The sequence below is a fragment of the Anopheles stephensi genome, chromosome 2 (assembly GCF_013141755.1).
Source record: "Anopheles stephensi strain Indian chromosome 2, UCI_ANSTEP_V1.0, whole genome shotgun sequence".
NCBI lineage: Eukaryota > Metazoa > Arthropoda > Insecta > Diptera > Culicidae > Anopheles > Anopheles stephensi.
Window position 1 is genome coordinate 87171274 of NC_050202.1, and position 23155 is coordinate 87194428.

Sequence of the window (23155 nt, forward strand, 5' to 3'; positions counted from 1 at the left end):
TCGTCCTCGTCATCCCCAACGCCTCCAGTGAGCCTCGGTGTGTGTGTGTTTGTGTGTCGATCGGGTGTGCAAGAATCACACGAGGTAACGTGTGGTAAATTGTTATTACATATGTAACGTGACACTCTGTTAGCGCAGCCAGTGTTCGAAGAAAAGCGTCCGTTCAGCTTTAAGGCATCGACGATTTTCCAATCGAAGATGTGCAAGAACAGCATGCACGAGTACTGGGGCAAGCAGACACACACACACTCTCACACATATATGTGGAGCTGGTTGGGATCCGGTTACATCAGGCTGCCGATATGTGTGTTGCCCAATGTTCCAATTCGCTTGTTCGGGGTTTTTTGCACCAACGGCTCAGCGCTGTTCGCTAGGGAAAGTCGGAGGGAAACAGGCAAAGAATGAACAAAAACCGAACCCAAGTACCTTTTTCTTCATCATTGGCAACAGCAGCGGCTATGATTCGGCAAGATGTTTCCGTTCAAAGCGCTCGACCTTTAGCGAGTTGCCTTTTTTCTGTGTTATTGTCGATTCGTCTTCAAGACACGAAAGTATTTGAAATTCATTCCTTGTTCTAGGCCGGTAAGAGAGATGTGTTTTTTTTTTCTTCTTTTTGTGTCGTTGCTCCGTTCTCAGGTATTATGTTGCAACGTACGAGAGCTTTTAGCAGGGAACTGCTTCGAAAATAACCTCGTCGATATCTTGGCAGAAACTATGGGAGGTTGACGGATATAACATTTTACGCCTTTGACGATACAATGCCATTTTCACCTTCTTCAACTGGGAAATCAACCCTAAAAGTGAAACAATCGTAGTTGTATTTAGAAAACACATTTTCCATACAACTTAAAACGAACTTTAAGCTTCTGTACACCGCACGTTGACCACTATGCGCCTGCAGACTAAACGAAACATGCTTGGAAAGCAGACATTGAGATGTTCCTTTCGCAATCGTGTTTCACGGTCCGATGACAATTGGCTACAATGTCTTCCCCAGCGACTGCGATGGAATTAAATTGGCAAAGTCTTGTTGATAGCGCACGGTAACGAAGCCGTCCATACACGTTGAAATATTTGAAAGAATAGTTTACCGAAAGCAAAAAAGCACACACAAAACTGTCATTCGACAAAATGTATGGCCCACGGGGACGGGTCCCACAGAAGAAAAACACACACACACACACACCCAAGACCCTAGAAACCTTGGATCTCATGCACCGGAGCAATAATAGTTGCGATCAACGTGCTGCAGACATTTCCTTCTGTTTTAGCCATTTTAAGCTTTTATTGCACTCCGCCCGCCGAACGCTCCACTGTGAAAAGCATCAAACTTTACGTGTTTGACATCATTTGGAAAAATTGTGTATACGTTACAGTTTATTGGGTGTGCTCCCGTGTTCATAACGCTCGTTCACTTATCGGACCGCGTCGGAATGCTCTGCACTGGTGGAATTTTCACTGAATTCGGGAAATGAGCGTGGATGGGTGGCTTCCGGCTACTGGGTGGATAATTTTCTCCGCCAGAAAGAACAATGAGATGCAGTAAACGATGATTGCCAACGCTATTGGTGAGCAGCAGATTCAGGCTTATCTCCGGTTCTTGTTGTCCCCGAACGTGCAGGGTTTGCTGGAAAGCTTTTATTCGTTTAATAAATTTTACTAAAGAGCAGCGCCTAAAGGTATGCAATGTTTGATTGTTTTTTTCTTAAATACGTTTTCAATTATTGTAACAATTTGTACTTTAGTGTAAGGTAATGAAAGACGGAAGTCAAGCCCTGCATTACATCTAGCAATCTTCTAACTTGTCCCCTACACCACGCCAGCCCACAGGCGGCAGACTGGATGGCGGGTAAAGTACAAGACCCCCTTTATGCTACAGCTGGTAAACATCTCAAGCAAAATCACTGCACTTCATGCGACCAGGTGCGTTCTGTGGCGCAAATGCAAGCCTCAGGGCGTCGGTGCCAACAAATTCCAACGTTTCGTGCTGAGGGAAGCCGCGAACGTCCAAACAGAGGCAACGATCTGGAATCCTTTCTTCCGTCCAATCCAAAGAGCACCAGCATAAGCAGCACATTTTTATCGCATTTCCCACCGACGGGCGCTGCTTCCGGCATGCAGACGGAAGAGTTTCCAGAGTATCGGGAATGGTACTGAGGCACGTGGTTTGGAAAGTTTAAACTTTTGCCCGAACGCTTTCGGAAACTGGGCTTTGGTGTTATAACACTTCCTAATTGGAAAACGAATTTCAATGGGTACGATGCGGTTGATGAGAAAGAACGAGACAGAGAGAGAGAGAGAGAAAGAGAGAGCGAGAGAAAAGACCTGATCGTTGTTGTAAAAGCATTTGTCCTTAGTTTTCATGTGATTACTTATGTTTATTGTAGCGTGGTGAGCATTTGGCCCGGTTTGAGTGCATTGTTTGGTAAATACAGGAGTATCAATCGTTGCAGTTCTGTTGTTGCAGAGTCATCCTACTCTCCATTTATACTACCAGTTAGTTAAGAAATAGCAATTAAATTTTCCAAACTCAATGTCGGAAGCAATGTCAATTATAAACGTTCAGCTGAGCAAAAGTTGTTCGGATGATCATTTATTTTATGGCATTTCGATGCTGGACTCTAGTGTTCTATCTTCAACCCAAAATATGTCAAATCTATGAAGCATACCAAACATAAATATTTATGACCTCATACTTCTATTATACCCCTTCTCCAACCGTTAGTGGAAAAGTTTTCCCACCGAAGTCATACTCCCACCGACGAAAAGAATTGTTGCTATGGATTTGGGAAGAGAAAACTACGACAAAGGCCCCACACCTTCTTACTCAACCATCTAGTATGTGATTTTTAATGGTCCAGTTGTTCAGCTCTTGTCTCCATTTCAAATTCGGATATTCCAATTCCACTTGCGACTCAAAAGCTTGACAAAACAAAAATCTGACCACAACTTGACCAACATCCCTGCCTCCACCGGACACCATGTTCTTCGCCGTGTCCACCGGCCCCGCTCAAAAACAGGCATGAATTATTTACACAAAACTTCCGAAAACTACTCGCACAAGCACACCGACCAAGCCTAATCCTTCAAAACAATCAAAGCCATATTTCTGACCCACACCACAACTCAGCTCGCCCATGTGCTGCTGGTCAACCACCAGGCGCCTCCATCGAAACGTCCACGCGCTTCGCTTTCCCGTTCACGCGCTTTTCATTGTGCAATTGTGCAGTGCGAGTGAGTTGGTTGGGTTTTGGGTTGAGATTTTATTCCCATATATTTTATTCCACTTCCACGTGGAAGGTGTTTCCTTTGCAACTGACCGGCTGAGCTGGTGGATAGAAATCCCCAACACGATGGTCCCCAAGTTTTTCCAACGCCTAATCCGTTTTCCTTGGTGTTTTCCGGGCAAAGGAGGAAGTTTTTGGAGGCACCGAGTCTTGCTGGTAGAACGGTGGACGAATGATAAGCGAAAAACGTGAGAATAGTTTCAACGCCCCCAAACGCCAAGTCCCGGGAATGACACCAACACTAGCTCGTGTGTGTGTGTGTGCGTGTGTGATCTCACATTTGCTTCTAGTTTCTCTGCTAATCGCTTTATGCCGAAAGGTTCCACGCTGGCTGGCTGGCTGGTGAGGTTTTTTCGAGCAGAGGGTTCACGCGATATTTCCAGATTTTCATCGCTGAAAACATGCCGGCTTTGGCGACGTTGAGAGAGAGAGGTGAAGGGAGAGTTTTGTACCAAGCACATATTTTGGGAAGAGTTATCGGATATAATTGTGATTTATAGACAAACATTGGAGGCACAGGCATGCAGGCAAACATGGAGTTTGAGCCGGACGTTTGGAATTTATTCAGTCGCCATTGTTCTGGTTCCATTTGCTGGAAATATACTCTTCCGGACGACAGGAATGAGAAGAATGTCCATTTTATTATGAAGCAATGGTCGTTTTAATTTCGTTTTGTTTTCATTGACAATGGACACGAGCGTTTGTCCGTGTGATGGATCTGAAAGAACTGAAAGACAAATGAAGCCCGCAGTTAATAGTTTGTAGATTGTCTAGTTCATTTAAACGATTTTTATAGTTGCTTGTTGTCTCTTCAAAAATGTTCTAAGTGTTTTTTTTCATGCGGAATGGCGATTGTTTTCGAAAGGTTTAAGCATTTAGATGGATTACAGTTTTCAAACTAAAAAACATCGCCCAAAAGTATGCACTACAATGTTTTTTTGGTTTGTTTTGCCTACTATATATATGTATTAGACCGCCCAAAAGAATGCAATACAATGTTTTTTGGTTTGTTTTGCCTACTATAATGGTTCTCTTTCTTACGAAACTTATGGTGAAAAATTCCGCTTTTTTACTTTTGTGGCACTCTTAAATTCCTCTGTTGATATTAAATTATGATGAAATAATTTTCATCCCCTGCTGCGCTCGTTACTTCATTTATTACTCGTCCCAGGAGTGAAAAATATTTGAAAATTACAAAATAATACCGTGTCACTCGAAACGAACGCCATAAACCAACAGGTAATTCAGAAGCCCCTTTCATTGTGTGACTGCTTCACATATCATCAGCACCCGATAACTTTGCTGTGTCGGAATTGCCGCAGCACACCACGAACGACGTTGAAGGACGTTTTCTTAACGACTGTCTTAATGATGACGCCATCGCCTTACCGCACAGCGATCGCCCCCTACGAAGCAGGGCGTACGAACATTTGCCGGTAGCGGTGCGACAGCGTGTCCTCGTTTCAATAATGATGCTATTTAAAGCGTTTAACCCATCAACATTATCAACCTACTTCGGTGGCGTTCGCGAAGGCGCCATTTTACTCCGGTGCGGCGAGAACCGGGCGAGCTTCAAGCGAACGCGTCTTGTCGATCAATAACGCAAAGTTATCTTCACTGCTTGCACGGAGTACTTGTATCTTGTATGGGTGTGTGGTTCGTGTGCATATTGTTACATGAAGCTGAGTTGAAGCTCCAATATCTTACTCCAATGGAGGGAGAACGATAGAGGGAGAGCGATAGAGGGAGAGCGATAGAGAGAGAGAGAGAGAGAGAAGAATTTTTCATATCGCTAGCGCAGGGGCCATCGGTTGATGATATGGTTGCTTTTTAACGGTTAAAAAGTCCGCAGGAGGTACACGCGCATTTGTGCTTCCGTGTGAGAAGACTTCCGACAGATTTTTCCCAGAAGTGTTTATGATAATGGGGTATTGTCAAGCAATTCACGAAGGCGTCTTTCCTGTACGATGTGTATCGCTCGCGTTGAAGATGGTATTTGGGGTTGTGAGTACATTATTCTTCTCAGCGGATCGATGTACTCAAGCCTGAAAGTTATGTAATTTAATATTGAGGGAATCGGTCATGTCGCACGGGCAATAGCATCTTCTTGGTAACTCGACGACATGCAAACTCAACAAACCTTACTTGGTTTCACTCATCACTCTGGATTTCACTCATTGTTGTACAATGTATTGAATATACTAATAAAATGTTGGTTAATAATCCTGGTAGAGGGAAGTTTGTTTAATAGTTTCCAACCTATGCCGCAATATATTGCATACTTTGAGGCGTGTATAATCAGAGTAGCAAAAGCGTATAAAAACTTAAACTTATTAGCGACCTTCATCATTCTTTTATTTGCTTACCCTTCATAAGGCAAATAATGAGCGCAACCTCTATTCCACATCAAAGTTAATCCTAAATGTTTAATGCGTTCCAAATCGTTAATCGGAACGACAACAGAGCTCAAGCGTGTTAATGTTTACCCGAAATGACTGTTTGTCAAACATTTGCACCCAACCATCAGCGCGCATAGCAAACAAGAGCAAATGATGATTGTTCTTAGCATAATGTTAATTCACTTTTCCACCAGCGTCCTATGGACAGTCCCATTTCTATCAGAAATCGATCTTTGATGGGCTAGTTTTCTCTGGCGCTGAGTGTTCGTGGAATCGAACATTTCGCTTCAGAAACGCCTCAATAAACAACATTGTGTGATTTGTGTCAGATTTACTTTCATTACAATCCGTGACATTGTAGCTTTATACAGAATTCATGTCCCTACCAAAAAGTGTTCACTGAACTCAAGGATATATGAGAGCACTTTGAAACTGCTTTTTCAGTAGATTAATTACTGTTTCACTTTGCTAAAATTAATTATCTTGCTGCAACATTATTTTATAAGTTTAAAAACTTAAAATTGGCCGTATTGCCATCTCACGCGGGAAGATACAAACCCACAGATAAAACAATCTAAATTGCTTTCACTTGAAACTAAAAGAGACATAAATTGTCCTTCACCAAACTCTAACGATAACGGTGCAATTCAAAAAGTTCCATACGCCGTGGAAAATGTATTGGACATCAATGGGACTGAGGCGAAGAGAAATGTCTTGTGCCGCAATTCACATGCAAAACTTCTAACAAGCAAACAAAACCACTCGAAATAACAATATGCTGGATCTGTAGTTCGCGCGCTCGAGACGTGACTTTGCCATACGCCAAAAGTATGACATTTCACTGAAAATTTTTCCTACCGGCAGTTCAACTACTTGAGACTGTGAATGAGATGCACTGTGGTGCAAGGAAGAGGTGGTTTGCATTATACAACACATCACTGATTGTCAGTTTCGGCATGTGCGGGAATAATGTTTGAACTTTGATAGTAGCACAATGCATAACTCTGGCGTATAAATATTTCAAAGTGGTGGTAGTGATGTCTAAAAGATTATAATCATTCGACATGGAGATGTAAATTTTTCGTAGTTGAGTCATGGTTTTCCGTTTTTATACTGAAGTATTATTCAATCAGATTCTCCTGTGACATTGACGCATTAAATCTCAACCAAAAATCCTGAAATTGAAAACATTTCTTGGGATGCCTTATCCTACCGTTCAATTACCTTCCAGATTGAAAACAATAAAAATGATCTCGTTACTACAACAAAAAACCAAATAAAAAAACCAACGGTCAATATTGTCATTTTGTGATGAATATTTGCTAGACTCAGCTGACCCAAACCGTTTCGCTGAATAACAAAACAAAAACTGCAAAGCAGCTTTTGCCCTGTGCACCGACAAGCAATCAGAAAACTGCGATATGATAGACAACAAAAAAACCTCCCAGACCAAATTGTTATGACCACATCCGAAGGCTGGTAAATATTAGTCCAACGGAATGAGGCATCTTTAGCGCCATTGCTTCGGATGTGTCGGTCGGACAGCAGAATTAGCTTCGACGATGAATGTTGTTTGCTTGTGTTTGGGTGTGAACAAACAGAGCAAAATAATTAAAAATTAATCACTGTTACATTTGAGCTATTGGAAAGTGGAGCGCATCCGTCTAGCGAGTAAGAAGAGCGTTCAGAAGTAATGCTGAGTTTCAGCTCGCATCTTTGAATTTTATGAGTAATGAGTTATTTCATTAGTAAGTCAGACGCTGCAGAACTTGAGTGGGATAAATGCAAATCATTCATGAGGAGGCTCGTTCGTTGCTGTCCTTGAATGACGTGTTTGGAAATTTTAAACGCCTTAAAGTATGCAATGAATAGCTCAATACTATTTGGGTTGTTTTAAAACGTATCTGCCCTTGTAGAATTTTTAGCAATCGTTTAGCTATAACGCAAGGTAACATATTCAAACAAAACTGTTCGAAATATGCCTTGGTGCCTTAAACATGATATATTCAAACAGCTCGATTCACATTGACGATTAGGTTAAGCAGTACGTTTTGGAGCCGGAATTGGCCTCCGAAGTGCTCTTACCGTCCGTAACACAAGTGCACCGGCGAATGATGAACTGCATCCGGATGGCATAGCCCGACAAACAAATTGCATCGCACCACTGTGTATGTGTGGTGCAATCATTTTTATCGCACACCACTAGAAAAATAGCACACCAAAACATCAACTATCCGGTTTCCCGTCCGCCAGCCCCCCACCATTCAGCCCTGAGGGTGGCATATCCGGAGATGTGGTTGTTGAGCGGCCAGGAGAGGATGTTGAGGTTTAGCAGCTACATAAAACCGTGCGGTTTTGTGTCCCATCAGGGAGTCGGTTTCGAGCGCGGGTTGTGTCGGTAGCAAACGGCTGACGGGCGGGCGGGCAAAGCCAGAGATAGTTACCCGAGCTGCCAGAGAGATAATAAATCTTTTCTTGTTTTGTGGTTTAAAATTTCGTTATCAATTTAGATGTATCACCTACACGTTTGCAATATGGTAGCTAAATTTGGCTTCGGTTCTGCTCTGTGTACATTGTATAGAACTGTTTTTTTTAAGTATCTTTTCGAGCTAGATTGATGAAAATGCTTCTTAAAGCAAATACATTGTCGAAAAATTATTTCAGAAGAGACGCCAGCAATATGTGTGTTTTGTGAAAAAGATTAACATCTAATGAGACAGGGTGGCTGTTTCACGATTAACAGAAAATTGCATAAATCAAGGGAACATCATTTCTCAAGTGTACTTCCACGCTTGAACGTGATTTTCACGCCGAGTGTAAAATAACGGTGAAGAGTACTTTTCCATTCACGATGAGAGGATAGCAAAAAACCGGCGTAACACTACCACAAGCGATTCTCACCTCACCAACACTAAAACCACTTTTTGGAATATTTCAAATACTCCACCCAGGGTATAAGTGGGAATGTTGTGGCTGCGCTCGTTGTGTGAATGTTATTTGAGCTAACCACTAATCAAAAATCTGTTTGTAAATTTATCTGTGATCAGTAGCTCTAGCCACATGTTGTCGAGTGATAGGCGTGTAAAGGTTACAATTTTATAACTCGAATGTTCAACATTCTTCGCCTAAAGGTATGCAAATTTTTCGGTTTTATTCAAATGTGCTTCTACCGATTGGAATATGACGCGTGAAATGGGAAAAATATTTACACCTACCACCATCATTTTCTATTACACGCTGAAAAGAATTATCCTATCGCCTCATCGTGACACATCATCAGCGAAAACAAGAAGCTTATCGTGTTTGTTGTCTGCTTCACAAAAATAGAAACCTAAAAAACGCGAGTACACGTTGCTTTAAAGCCAAAGTTCAAGATGGAATGTTCCGGTCACGAACCTCAAAGATCAAATGTGGCTCAATCTGTGAGAAGATTTATGCCCGCTTTCTTTTAAAGTCGTTTCTAAGACGCTGATGGCCATAAAAAATGGCAACAACACGGTGAGGAAATGAAGAGAAAGAAACCAGAAAGCGAAAGGACACAAAAAACCGTCTATGCGATATAAATGTCCTACCGGTGGCCGTGGTCATAAATCAAAACGTAAGAGCGCTTCTAACGCTGGCCGTTGCATCGTTATTTGCGAGCACAGTGAGGCAGAAAATTATTCCTGTACCAGTATTGATTGATTTTACAAGAATCGCTTGATGATAGGTTGTAACGATGTTGATCGCTCGGGTGTTTGTTGGACTACAAATGGCGTCGTATTTCTTGTTTTTTGCAAAAATAAATAAGCATTTTTTCCAATTAATATTTTTAACACCCATCATAGGAATAGGTTGACTTTTCACGCTGCTTTTGCCGAACAACAATTCCAGCCACACGTAATCGGTTTAAAAATAGTCAAAAATGCTGCTAGGAAAATAGGGAAATTTATTTCACTTTCCGTTAAAAAACATATACACTCTCACAATTGAATAAAGTTGCATCCTACACGAAACGGGCACCCTAGACTTGCTGGCGGATGCTGCGTGAGCATAATTTATTCATATTTCCATTTCCCGCGATGCTACCGCTCTTTTCGGTTCAAAACACAGTGGGTGAGCGAGCGATACTTACTCGCACGCAGCTTTCCACCCAGGATGGCCGTGATGGTGGTGATAGAAAATGGCAAAAGTTGATAATTTGTTGTAACTAATTTCATTTGCACCGCGGAAATGTTTTCAGCAGATAAATTGAAAGATTAAATTATCGAGCGGAAATGACTCCCGATACCCGGTTGCCAAGTTCTCGGAGGCATTGGGTTCGACCTTTCGGCGTCGGGTATTTCTGTGTTTTTTTCCCTTATCGGGAAGTGACATAAAAAGTCATCTGTCAAAGCATATTATAATGAGATTTATACTTATTGTGCCTTTATCACATCCAGTCTAGACGTTATTGGCTTATGATAATTTTAATTTTGTTGTTCCATGTCATCGCAAATGCTCGCCTTTTCACCGGAGAGTTTGGTTAAGCCAAGCAAAATCAAAATGAAACGTTTCACGGCGGCAAACCTCAATCGACCTCAATCTAATGAATTGCACGCTACTACGCTGTAAGATCACACAAAGATTCTCCCCTGCCTCGATGGGTTTGTTTGACAATTAGCCGTTCCACTGTTCATTTCCCGAGCCGTCCGTTTGATGCTCACAATGGCCACGATCGGCCCAGTCCGCACGGGGCATAAAACTTTCTGCAGCGCAATCCTAGCATCCCCCCGAAGCGGTACGTGATACCGTGGCGAACGGAAGGAACCGTGTGAATACGTGATAGAAAAAGAGACCATCCTTTGCAGCAAACCGCAAGCACAAACCGGCCAGCATGTTTCAGCCGAAATTGAAACCAAGCCAATTTACGCCAAAAACTCGTTCGCCTTATGCTGTCAGCTTTCAGGGTATCTCGGCGTTTTGGGGGCACCGTTGGGCAGGGAATTCGCTCACACTGGGACGGTTTGTCCTGTGTGCAAACCAACCAAAGCAATCACAGAATTGGGGGGAAGGAGCACAAAAAAAAAGTTTCATATTTGCCCGAAACGGTTTCGAAGCGAACATTTGTCGTGTAAGAAGGTCCACCACTACAGAAGCTTGCTTTTTAAATTAAAATCATTTTTAATTTTATCTCTTTGTTCTTGTTATGACCTATTTTAAACAAACATAAAAAGTGTAACAGAAATGCTGAATTACTTGAAGGACATTTTTATTGCTTCATGCAGTAACTGTTTCTCCTCATAGCACATTTTTAACAAAAATCTTCACGAATCAATTAATTCCAACCTTCCAAGGGCAATTACCTTACCGAATCGATGGAAGCATCAAATACTGACAATTTTGTTTCATTTGCCATTGTCCCTTCTGCAACCAACTCAACAAGTTTCTATCGTTTCCTCGTTTTTTGCCAGGTTTAGTAGGAAATGCTTCGTACGCTACAACGTGGCGGTAAATCGTTTACCAAACCTCACCATTAACCGGAATGACTTTCACAAATCTCACTGATCGGTGGGCCGTACGTAAGCATTTTGTGCCAAATTGATCCTACCACTTTAATCGCACTTAAAGCGTTGGAACATTAAATGGAGAAGAGATGCTTGAGTTTGCAGCTGAGAAGAATCCTAAGTAAAAGGGCTATCAACTGTGGTTCAGCATAATTTTTGCTTAATTTAAGGTATTTTAATATGCGGATGTGCTTGAAGAATATTTCAAGGCCATAGAATACAGGAAAGGGATACAATAACGTTACGTTAAAGGAAAGAATACAATAATATTTTACTCAAAACCGCATGATGAAGTAATATTTCAAGCCTCAAACTTTAAGCCTTTAAACGAAAAAAAAAACAAATGGTTCATTTAAGCACGATATTGTTTAAAAATTGTATACATTTAGGGGCTCATCCATTTTCGTGCCGCACCACCACAAATGAGGTTTGCTTTAAATCGTACAATATATTGTGAACTCTGTTGTGAACAAAAAATTAGAAAGGAAACCCTGTTTCAAGTCCTGGACAACAAAATCATTTAAAGGCATCATGTTCATGGTCCGTAATGCTAACAGTGGAGCGCGCGAAAAAACGCATATTTAAATAAAACGAATTTGGCTATCAAGAGGAACGACTTCAAAAGTTGCCCGCTCGTAAAAACATTATTTTCAACTACCTGCTAGCTTTTTGTGTGCCTCTTCTACGTGCCGTAATGAATTTCGTTGTGCACACGCACACACAAACGCGCGCATTTGTTCAAATGTTGCATCGCTAGCCTATTTAAAATAATCACTCACACACACACATACAGGCGAATGAACAAAAAAAAAAACGCAAGTATCCGTACAACAATCCACCAACGCCCCACACATCACAACAGCACAACGAAGCAACGTGGATGAAATGGAACATAAATATTGATTTAACGGTGTGCGGCGATTTTTGTTTTACCCATTTTTGCAACTTCCTCTGTGCAATCATCCATTAATGCACTTGCAGCCCTCCCGTGGTACGCATGGGGAAGCAAGAAGCAATGTCGAAATTAACACGAAAAAGATAAAAGTAGTGCCCGTATGATGTGGGCCGGGATAGCCGCTCGCTCCCGTAATGCGATGCCACCGACGAGATCAGCTGGGAAATTGAATGCAATGGATCGGGTGACCGTGTGCCAAACAAAAACGCGGTTTGTTTGTAGGCCATCAGATTGCTTGGCGCATGCAAAGTTCAATGCAATGAATAAAATGCAGCGCAATCTAGTGCGTAGCCGAGACAAAAAACATGGATTCTATTTTACTTTTTCCATGCAAAGAACTGGTTCCATTTAGGAGGAAAGTAAACCAGAGGGCTTTGTCCACCAGCTTTCGGATATTGTATGCTGCAAAAAATCGCTGATGTAGTTAAAACATTTTTAACATGCTTTAAATATGTCTTTTCCATTCGGTAATGTGACATGATTTCGCAAACCGCAGTAAATGCCTATAGAAATCCGTTTATGAGCTTTATTGGATACATTCAGGAAAGAAGCTTAATGCAAAGGGCCCATTGCTGGGTATTGGATTTGTTTTTTGATACGTTCTGTCCCGGCCTTTTTCCTGTTGGCTGTAATCAGCATTGTTACGGAGGTTGGTGGATTGAATTCTTCTCCATTACGCGGTATCCGGCGATCCGGGCCGGGCTTCCACGTTCAATAGACATATTTGCGTAAGCTGGATAACGCATCCATTTCATCATACTGGTGAAACCACATCATTAAGGAGATAAATGGAATTTTGTCGTGCCGCTTATGAAGCAAATGGCCGTCGGCTGTAGGTCAGGCCAGCGATCAACGCCAACGGGCAAAGGAAAACGGTGCCCGAGACACAGCCCGTACCGAAACCGGATCATTGTCGGTTGACCGAAACGACAGCATACAGATTGATGTGAAACGTGTCGGGGAGAAACGTAGGTCCAAAAAATTATCATTGCTACGGACCGACGTTGGACGACACGCACACACCGGCTTGTTGCTGTCCTGGGTGGGGAACGAGTTGTGGACATAATGGGTGAGCCCTGGAATGATTCTTCTGATTGATTGATCGGTTGATTTATATCGTTTGCAATATTTTTCATGCACATAAATAAGCCGAACCATCGGTTCGGTTTGTCATGTTGATGACGTTCCTGTAGGAAAGTGCTTTTTTCTGTGCCGTAATGGATATGTACCAGGGAAGGAAGAACGAAAATGGTTGAACTGTTCACGTAGAATTTGTTAAACTGTTCACGCTGGTTAAAGAGATGCGGCGTAGATAGAGACCGCTGTGCTGTTTGGCTTTCCGAAGAGTGCAATACTTTTGCCAAAGAAAAATGCCTTCTTAAGCGGTAAATGTTACAATCGCTTGTAAGACACTGAAATCCACAAATAAACAGTTATTAGATTCAGCACTCAACGAAAGCAACGCCCACTGTTCCTTTTCCTTGCTTACCTTTGACTTTAAACACAGAATTGCATAACTGTGAGGTGTTTATCTTTCGCTTCGCCTAAAAGTATGCTAATTGTATAGCATCTCGCTTTCGTATTGATTTTTTTCTAACTTGATATGCTCTCCCCACGATACAACTGCTCGCACAGTAAGAATCGATACTAGATGATTTTATTTCCGTTGCAATTAAATGCGAGTGACTTTTAGATTGAACTGTATACTATCAATCATTCACGCTTCCTGATCATACGTTTAGCTGTGCAATTTCCGTTCGCCGAGATGAACGTTTCAAAATCACGCTAGAAAAATCATAACGGTGCGATACCTTACCGAGAAGCATTCGAGGCATCCGGAAATTGTTCACCTTGTGTGAAATGCCTCGGCAGGAAGTGGAACATAGGAAATAGAAGTGGAAAAATATTTTCTTTTCCTTGCAGATTCTAGGAAGGTAAGATGCTGTCATTCTTTCCATAACTTCTTTTGAATATTTTTTACGCAGCTTTACGTTTCATTGCAAACCATTTCATCCACACTTTACCCACAACAGATCTACATGATTGTGCACGTCATTGCGGTTAATGGGAAAGGTAGCATGATAATGACGGTAGGAGGATCACGCTTCTCGACTGCCTACAGGAAGGTGCTTTGTTCGGTTAACAATCTTCTAATACAAGGCCGGGTTAGCGTTTAATTTCCTTCTGCTGCTTCAACCATTTCTTCACTGACCTGTTGAAGCAAACCCGGTGGGGCTAAAAGTGATAAAGTGAGATCAATATTATCGGTTTTCCGAAGCTGTAAATGTAGCCGGATGTAAAAGTAATCGCCCTGAGGGGCAATTCTCTTTTTGTTTTTTGTGCTTCCTTCTCTATCACTAATCCATACCATGTCTCTATCAACTGTGCCCTGCTGTCCGGGCTGTGCGAGCAAAAAGGCAACAAAAACAGACCTATTTGTTACAAAATCGTTTTCCTTTCGCCCCAGGTTGGCCGCCTTTTTCATGGAGCGTTTCGTTTCCATCGCGTGATGGATGCCTGCGTCGGTAGCAGGAGCCGGCTGAGATGGGCACCGGAGCCGACCTGGCCGGTGCTAATTAATACCGTCATCTTTGTTTCATCCTGAGCAGCTTATCCCTTAATGGGTTCATCATTAGATTTGTTTGCCATCGGTGATTGAGACAAATTAGTGATATAAATTTTCCTGATTCACCCAACCGACCGGGGTAAAGGTTTGTGGCCGGTGAGACTTATTGATGTTATAAATGTTTTACGGTTAAAAGAGCACAAAAAAAACTTCGCAGACGTGAAGTTGTGTGTTACAAAGATGACTTAATTCTATTTTAAAAAGCTTCTGGTCGATTCGAACATCCATCGTCGGTCGTTTGAGACAAGCATTCGGGTACCAGAACGATACCATTTTGCATCCTTCGTTTGATCATCGTTTTCCTTCCTGTACAATTTCGACCCGGATCTCGTTTGCAATTGGCTTGATTTCAAATTTGGCTGAAAGCTTTGCTAGATCATCGCTTGAAAGATGTCTGCCGTATCATTCACCAATATGCTCATCTGTCTAAGCAAAAACCTATTCATGTGCATTCCGTCACGTCTGGCTGCTAGAGGGCCCTGATTGAAGCAGGAAGGACGTGATTCGTAAATTGCCAAGTTCCTGAATTGAGTATTCCAAGGCAAAGTTTGGGTTTTTTTGTGCCTGCTTCATTCTGGGTTTGCTTAAACCATGCCGAGTTTGGAGGTATTCAAAGCTGTGCAGCCAAACGGATGAGTGATCTTTTGCGTGCGGTTACCTCTGTTTTTAGCCTTTTGTGGTTGCTTCACGAATGGATGGGCAGATAGTTGGAACACTTCTCGTACCGGTCACGAGATGGTGAAGCATAACGTATGACGGGTCGAACCGGACAGATAATTAGCTACTTTGATTTTTTAATTTGCGTTACGAGATTTTTTATTCACTCACTCGATTTTTTTCTGACAAATTTAAAAAAGTTTTAAAAACCTCTTATTTAAGACATGAATAAGCATTTATTGTATCAAGAAAGTAATTTATGATAATTTGTTTTACAAAAACTAATGGAGACGCTTCGAGTTCTTATTGCTGAACATTCCTAGACCTCATAACGAAGCGATAAATTTAACCAGGAATTTCTCTAATTTAATTTCACTCAGTTCTCCTATGAGACCCACCCCAGGAATAGTAAAAAGCAGTAGCCATGACGAAGCTATCATACCATCCTGGGACATATTTTTCTAAAGTTAAATCTCAAAATACCAGCCCAACGCTCACCTCCCATTTCGACACCGGGCTGCTGATGTGCTGCTCTCTGAGCTGCAGTAATACCTGTATCATAGCGTGCCGAGGTTTAGCGATTCTGCGAAACCGGTGGCACCGAATCCGAACGTTGACGCGCTGCCAGAATTATCTGGAATTATACGATAATTATGTTGTCACAGCCACCACCGTCACTGACGAGACAACGAGCCGCTTTTTTACCGCACAAAGCAACCGATCTTGTGTGAGTCTCGTTTGCACGACAGCTCCCTGGGTAAGGAACGTCAAAATGACTCCGAAGCGGTGGTGGAATGGATTATGGATGAAGATAATTATATCAGTTAACTGCTGGTGCCATGTGCTGAACCTCAAGGCATCGACGTTACCATACCATTTGCAAATCATTCCCCAGAACGCTGCAGACGATGTCATGGGTTTACATAATTTTATATGGTGTAAAATACCCAAAATGAGGGTATGAGTGGAGTCAAAAGGATGTTAAAGTAAAGATTTGTATCCACAGTTAATGCAGATGCAGTTATCGTCTCTGCTGTATGTATCACGTGCTGTTGTTCTACAACTAAAGCCACATGATATGCAACTTCTCAATACGTGGAAATGGGTTCAGCGTTCATTTTGATACACGCAGCCAACATCAATAGCTGCCCGCGCTAGGCATCAGTGCAGTAACACGAATCTTCCATACCACTTCACTACCAATGCAGCATAATTCCTTTCGCAAATCTCCATCCCATTCACGCCCAGTTCAAGGGCTCTTCGCTCGAAATGCACCGCACAAAACACTTCAAACAGCCCGTACTGTCCCACAAAGACTCGGGACTGATTTGAGATCGGATTTGGGGCGCGTTTTGAAAGTGGCGTATCCAGTAAGTGGCTTACCGTTGACGGCTTCTGCACCACATATTTATACGGGCAAATGGGCCGATGTTCATGCTTCGCAGTACGTACCGAGGCGATAAACAATTAAGGGACACGCCACGATTGTCAACCGGAAGGCGCTGCATGACTGCAAAAAGGAACGCATTATCTCTTTGAACCGATGCCTTGTGGCACGGCACATAACTGCATGCAAACTGCAAGTGGCGCGAGCCGGGTCGTGTCGTGCGGTTGCTACGCGACAAATATCTTCTCATTGACACGACAAATACGATGCCACTTGCTGTGTGTGTTTCAAAGTGTGCTGGCAAAAGGGTAAGTCCTTTCAGGGATGATAAGCAAAGACGAGCTATTGGCTGATGCGATTCCGTACGGGCAGTTTAGTTCAAACACGGTACGGCTGCTTGTCAACAAAGCCATAATGAAGTAACGCCGGCTTGCACAATGCTCAATTATCAGCCCGGCGTGTGGCAGATTGCATACTTTGAGGCAAAATGGCCTACCATGGCGATAAAGTGTACAATCTGCATGTCACATTACATTGTAATGTCTTCCTTAATAACTATTCGGTGTTTGATACGATATTGTGAATGTAAAACTTAACTACAAAACGCATAATATTCCGGCAAACATCCATTCAATCGTAAGAGACGCTTTTAACATGTACCTATGCCAACCTTGGTACTATGTGAGGTTGATTAACTAGAGCCGTTCTCAAATGCTCCAAATTCACAGCCCTCTCGAAAACTGGGCTTTGATTAAACCAGTGAGATTTAAAATAAATGTTGATTAAATATGTTGCGTTAGCTGGTGGAAGAAGAGGAAAATTAAAATATAAAGATAAAACACTCGTGAAAGCCTCCTCTACGGGTGTTTGATTAAATTTTTATGTTCACAGCGCTGACACTCTCGTCCAATAGCGCAAGCATGCCACATTCATATTAAAGCTTTCAAGCCAAAATTTTGTGTTCATTCTACTAAAAAGCTACAATTTGTTTGTATTGCATTATCAGCACACTGTTTCCCAACGTAAACCTTAACAGATAATGCTTTGAACTAAGCAGGAAAATGTATCGTTTTCCTCAGGAGAACCGTCTTTGAAGCCTCGTTCCGTATCGCATCGTTACCGACCGTTTATTGACTCTCGCCACAGAATCAATCAATGTTCTGGCCCGAACCATTTTTCCTTCCCACTTCCCATCAAAAGCTTTTAAAGTGATCCTTATGTTTGATTTATGGCCAAACATCCAAGCGAGGAGGAGAGTTTCTCCTTCTCGCTCGCACCTTTATTGAGATTTTATCGTTCCGAGCATCTTCTTGGCCACGCGCGACGCTCACACGCGTCTAAGGAGAATTAACACTGAAACGAAATAAATCTTCGTTCGGATTAAGACACGTTTGATGGTAAATATATAAACTTAGAATAACAAACAAGTGGACGCTTCGGTTGAGCTCGATGTGCCACCGAGGGCAGCGCACTGTGACCTGCTAGTGTTACCATTTAATCGGGCGCTGAGGCGGAAATGAGCTCAACATTCATCCGGAAAATGGGCAGTGACGCTTCCGGAAGGCAGTGTGATAAAATGTGTGCCTGTGGGAGGAGAGGAACAGGGAGAAAGAAAGCGAGAAAGAGCCTGGAGAAATACATTACTACGATGCTTTGCACGAGTGCTGGCTGACCTTTGAAGTAATGCAAATGCCGTAAGCTTTTGCGAATACGAGAGCTTCAAGGGGAAGGTAAATACGGTAAGGCGACAGGCGGAAGCCATTGCAGTCGTCAACATTTCCATTGTAATCTACCCGCCGACTGTCAATGGAGAGCACAATGGAGACGATTACGCAGTTCTGGGTATTACGGGACGGAATAATACTACATAGTTAGGAGGGTTTCGTTACAGTAAACTTGCAGCGTTTGGAAGTAATCAGTCATTGTTCACTTTTTCCCAGCTTCGTTCGTTCCATCGCCTAAGTCGAGCGGAACGAGCATCTATCGAGTAAAGCAAAATCAACCAATAAATTGCCCTCTTGGCAGCCGTAGACTCGTCTCGTGGGATGTGCAAAAAGAAAACAAACCAACTTAGAATAGAGACATCAAACATAAGCGATTTTCTAAGTATATTTTTATTAAGTTTTTCAGAGATTTATGGCATTGACAATGGATTATACACTGCGTAATTTATTGCGAAAAAAGCCTCCTGAAATCGATCATGAACATGAAGTTCAAATTAACACAACGAAATTCATATACGCCTTACTGTATGCAATCCGCGCTACAGTATTTTTAAATTCCTGCATTTCGATGACAGGTTTCTGTAATTGACATATTTAGCAAGAAAATAATGCTCCTTTCAGAGCCATAATAATTCCTAATCTCAACCATAGTGCACGCACCGTTTGACCGCTGACCTGTTCGGTGCACATAAACAAAAAACACACATTTAAACTTATCGTTTTCTCACCTTCAGCAAACCTGTTCAGCCTTCAGCAAACGGCACCCAAACAGGAAATGTTAAAGAAAGATAAATTCATTTTACGTGAAAATGACGAATTATGGGTAGGCCTTTTCCCCAGTCACCACACCAGCTCGGCAGCGGTAGCAAACATATCCCACGAAAACGTGATCTCACACTGAAACTCAACCCCCAGCACCATCAGTACAAATCAGATAAAACTTGTGAAATATGGGTCGAAAGCGAGCGAGTTAAAAATAAAACGATTCGCCACCGTTACCGACCAAGAAGGTGTGTGCGTTTGCCATTTCCTGTGCCTATCACAGGGCACCCAAACCAAACGCTAACCAACCCGTCTCTGTACTGGTGCTGACCGAGATTTGGTGGTAAGCAGTGGGACACACGGGAAAAGAGGGAGAGGTGTCGCGTTCCGTTGGTAGTGCGCGTTCGGGTGAAAAACTTTTTCAATTTTGCTCAAGCCTTATACTCTGCCCAGTTTTTTTAAAGCTTACCAGAACAGAACAGATGAAATATTGTCAACAATTTCCGCCCATAATGGTTTGGCAAAGTTTTGCATATCCTTCAAACAGATGGCACCCGAGGATAAGAGTTGAGAATGCAAATTTTAACCCCTTTTTTCTTTGGTCGGCGTCTCGGGGTCGGTGGCTCGGTGGCTAGGGATCGAGCTGCTGGATGGAAAACTTTACAGCAAAAAAGAAGAAAGACCTCATTCCGGGGAGGATCTTGTCTTGGTGTTAAATTATCGGGGTTGCATGTTCGATATGATGTTGTTTCCTCGAAATTCATCTAAACTTAAGATTGCATCCTGTACGCCTAGAAACTGACCCGAATATCTTATTTTCAGTGGAGCAACCATGGGAGAAGTTATTACTTTTTCACGTTTAAAATCCGAACGAACCCAAGTACATTCGTTTTAACGCCACGTTCAAGGATGGCTCGTTCGGTTGAGCGAGCCTATTCTAACTAACTCCCGCTCCCAACGTTTGATAGGTGGGCAACGATCCGGGCACTAAATCACCCCATCAATTACCGGTAGTAGTACCATCGACCAATTCATCGGACACAATCGCTATCCACAGTGATCGAGATTTTTGCAATGGTCGTACCATACAACAATGCCCGATTGCATACTTTCGTGAGGGCTTTTTTGCTTCTCTCTGCTTCTTCTTCTTCTTCTTCTCTGTACAATCGTCCTTTCCTCCTGCAACCGAACGCTGGGTTTGTATCGTTTTGTTGGATGACCGTTGAATTGATTTGACCCGGGACCTCTTTCGGCCCCCGGCACGCCAAAGAAGCCCTTGTGCACCGAACCTTCGAACGACATTTTAACGACCGAACAATTTATTTCCTAGGACCACTTGGCAATGCCCCCGCTCTTGCTGCACCATTCACCACCTCCACCACCTTCTTCTCCACCTTACATCCTTTCTTTAGCAAACAATCACGATCACAGAAACCCTGGAGCGATTATCCTCGGCCAGGCTTGCTGTACCTTTATGCTCCCGTTGTAATTGCACCGGCGCTGGTTCTTTGCGGACAGCATTCAAGACATTCGAGCATAGTTTTGGGCCATACTGGTCAGCGAAGAACTGGTGCAAAGAAGTGAAATAGATTAAAAATAAATAACTACGAGACTTATTGGTTCGATCAATTTACGGAACAAAACAGGATTATGTCGATAAACCGTTTTCGGGGGTGGTGCTTTTGTGTGCTGCCACCGTTTTACTGTTCATTGTGGTTGTTTTGGAAATTTACGGGCACAGGTAGGTGCCAAGGGTGGAATAGTTTAGTGGATGAAATAATTATCCTCACTTCAGCGACGATTGCTGCCGGTGGTAGGCAATAACGGGGGACAACAGTTAAGTGTGTTACTTGAGGTGAGTTATTAACGTTGAAAGAAACCACAATGAAACAGCTGTGAAGATATTAGGGGTGGTTAAAATAATGACGCAATTGGTTGAAAGGCATTGTAACTCTAAGTTACCCTCAATTATTTCGAAAGAAAGTTAAATGATTCAAATACACTTGGAAAAATATTCAAATTTAAAATGTGTCTTTCAAATTGCATACATTTAGGCGCAGCGTTTGGTTGGTTTCGGTGTTATTATTTTAAACATTTTTCCCAACTTATAAATAACATTTTTCATACGTTTTTAAGGGTGGCTTAGCTTCTCACAGTACAGCACGCTCCCGCTCAGAGAAAAACACACCGATCACGCGCTCAATCGTCTAATGCTGGGAGATTTATGACACAATTCCGCTCCAACGTGAGCATTGAACCAGCATTGAACCGGACAAAAGCACTTTGACCAACGTTTTGACCAGTGTTTTCTTTCCCCGTAAGCACCGTTCTTCCATCTTTAGTAAACTCGATGAAACCGACTCCCCGATGGGACACAAAACCGCACGATTTTATAAAGCTCAACCTCAACATCCTCTCCAGCTCGTACAAACACCCTCCGGGGGTTGAACAAACCGTAGTCACGGGATGATGTTTCGGTGTGCTATTTTTCTACATCTCGCACTAGTGATGCGAGATAAAAATGATTGCACCCAGCGTGGGGATGTGTGGTACGATGCAATTTGTTTGTCGGGTTATGGCCACCCGGATGCAGTTCATCACTGGTTACGGGTACACTTGGGCCGGAGTTGGTTAGACCACTGCCGAGTACAACGCACACGGGACATAACTCACGCTGCGACCAAACAAGAAAATGTATCGCTTTCCGTGATAAAAGCACATTAGAGAGGGAATTGCTTCAAAAATACAAAGGCATTCGGTGGCAAGTGTGATGAAAAATGAAGGAATTAAATCGTATTTTAAACCCTGTAACATTACCATAATCTCTTCCCGCTGAATCCATCGAGCAAGTGTGAGAAGAACTATGTCTAATCTTCTTTACGCTCCAATTATTTCCGACGCACTAATGTCGATAGTCATGCTTGCTGAATACTTATAAAAAAAAACTTTGTTCGCCTCTCATTAACCAGACGACGCATTAATCATAAATTCTGCACACCAGATGAAGCGTAAAAATTGCTTCTCATTTTCACTTTCACCACACAGCGCTGCTCTGCTTGTGTCCGACCGTCGGCAAATTAAACGGCAAATAAAATACCCTTTTTCGGAGAAACTGTTTAGCCGATGATTAGCGACTAATTATTTTCTAAGCCCCGCTTTCCATTCAGCGAATAATAATTTCCATTCGCCACAACGAACGTTTCGGGCGGGTTTTTGCGAATCGAATTTCGCAAATAGAAAACTGCCAGCAAGGCAGTCGTTACAAATATTCATCATAAATATTTAATGGTTATTTGATGTGATAATGATCATATGGTGCGAGTTTTCCGTTACATTGCAGCAGCCGCTAGGTCGCGACTACTGTTGTGCCCGAAAGCACTCACTACCGATGGGCTATACTGATGGATGCTTTTTTGCTGTCAGATTGAGGGTTTTCCGGTCAATTCCTTGGAATGCTCCATTTCTTGCGTTTTATCGGCATCTCGGGCCCGATTTGTCAGCTGGTCGATAAATATTCATCAGCCGGGCAACGATTCACATATTGACAAACGATCGAAATATCATAAAGGTAACAGGTTTCTGGTTTTTCGTTTGGTTTCGATTTTTGGTGGCCACACTTGTGTGCTTGAGTATTACTGAGAAATGTTTTTCACCTATGAAGAAGCGGTAAATCAATTATTGAGAAAACATTATGTTCCAAGAAGGAATCTCTTCTAAATGGCCCAAATGCTACATCAGTTCGCTCTACGATACTAACGGCTGAAAGTATGCAATCCACACATTTTTAGACGATGTTGTTCTGCTCTCAAGGCGTATTACAATCTTCAAAAATA